This window comes from Corvus brachyrhynchos, unplaced genomic scaffold, assembly GCF_000691975.1.
Source record: "Corvus brachyrhynchos isolate BGI_N302 unplaced genomic scaffold, ASM69197v1 scaffold164, whole genome shotgun sequence".
Classification (NCBI taxonomy): domain Eukaryota; kingdom Metazoa; phylum Chordata; class Aves; order Passeriformes; family Corvidae; genus Corvus; species Corvus brachyrhynchos.
The window spans coordinates 1623642-1624908 of NW_008237426.1; positions in this window are offsets into that span (position 1 = coordinate 1623642).

The following is a 1267-nucleotide window of genomic DNA, read 5'->3' on the forward strand; positions in this document are numbered from 1 at the left end:
GGCTGCCCACTGCCCTTGTCCTGCCCGGCTGCGGCCCCTGGCACGGCTCCTTCCCCCCCCCCTCCCCCTGCCAGCTCGGGAGCTTCCCGAAAATTCCCTGTCCTGTCCCTGCCCTCATCTCGTGCCATGGGAAGGGGTTGGGCAGCGGGATGAGGTGGGAATTCCAGGGGAATCCTTGGCCCAGGGGAGGCGTGTCCCCTTTTCCTGACCCTTCTGGGATCGGGAGCTGCCCTTGGGATGCTTTGGGGTTGGAATTGTTGCACAGCACTGGGATCAGCTGGAATGGTGCCACGGCACTGGGATCAGCTGGAATCCTTCCATGGCACTGGGATCAGCTGGAATGGTGCCACGGCACTGGGATGGGGCTGGAATGGTGCCATGGCACTGGGATGGGGCTGGAATCATGCTGGGGCGCTGGCATCAGCTGGAATCATCCCTTGGCACTGGGATCAGCTGGAATGGTGCCAGGGCACTGGGATCAGCTGGAATCATCCCATGGCACTGGGATGGGGCTGGAATCGTGCCGGGGCACTGGGATCAGCTGGAATGGTGCCAGGGCACTGGCATCAGCTGGAATGAGCCCACGGCACTGGGATCAGCTGGAATGGTGCCAGGGCACTGGGATCAGCTGGAATGATTCCATGGCACCAGGAGCAGCTGGAATGATTCCACGGCACTGGGATCAGCTGGAAGGGTCCCACGGCACTGGGATCAGACGGAATCATGCCGTGCCACACCGGTTGGCACCGTGCTGGGGCCAGCGCTGGCTCCTGCTGGGCACTGTGTCCCCCCAGCTGCCACCCGCTGTCCTCGCTCCCTGGGGACCACCCGGGCTCCGTGTCCCGGTGCAGGTTTGGGTGCCCGTGGCAGCTCCTGGCAGCTCCTGGCAGCTGAGGCTGCCCCGGTTTGGTGCTGGGTGTGGGACTGTCCCCCTTCCAGCGGGGTGGCGTGGCTGGGGACCCTCCTGAGATGCCACCTGCCCTCGTGTCCCTCCCTCCAGGGCATCCCTGGATTTCCTTAGCCATTACCCAGGCGGAAAAGCCGGGCGGCGCTCCCGGAGGTGCCACACCGCATCCTGCTGCCCTCCCGCAGGTGCCGTGGAGATCCACGTCCCGGAGGAGCCGGTGGTGGCCCTGTTCGGCCACGATGCCACCCTGCGCTGCTCCTTCTCGCCCGACGCCAACTTCAGCGTGGCGGAGCTGAGCCTGGGCTGGCAGCTGACGGACACCAAGCGCCTGGTGCACGGCTTCTCCGGCGGCCGCGACCG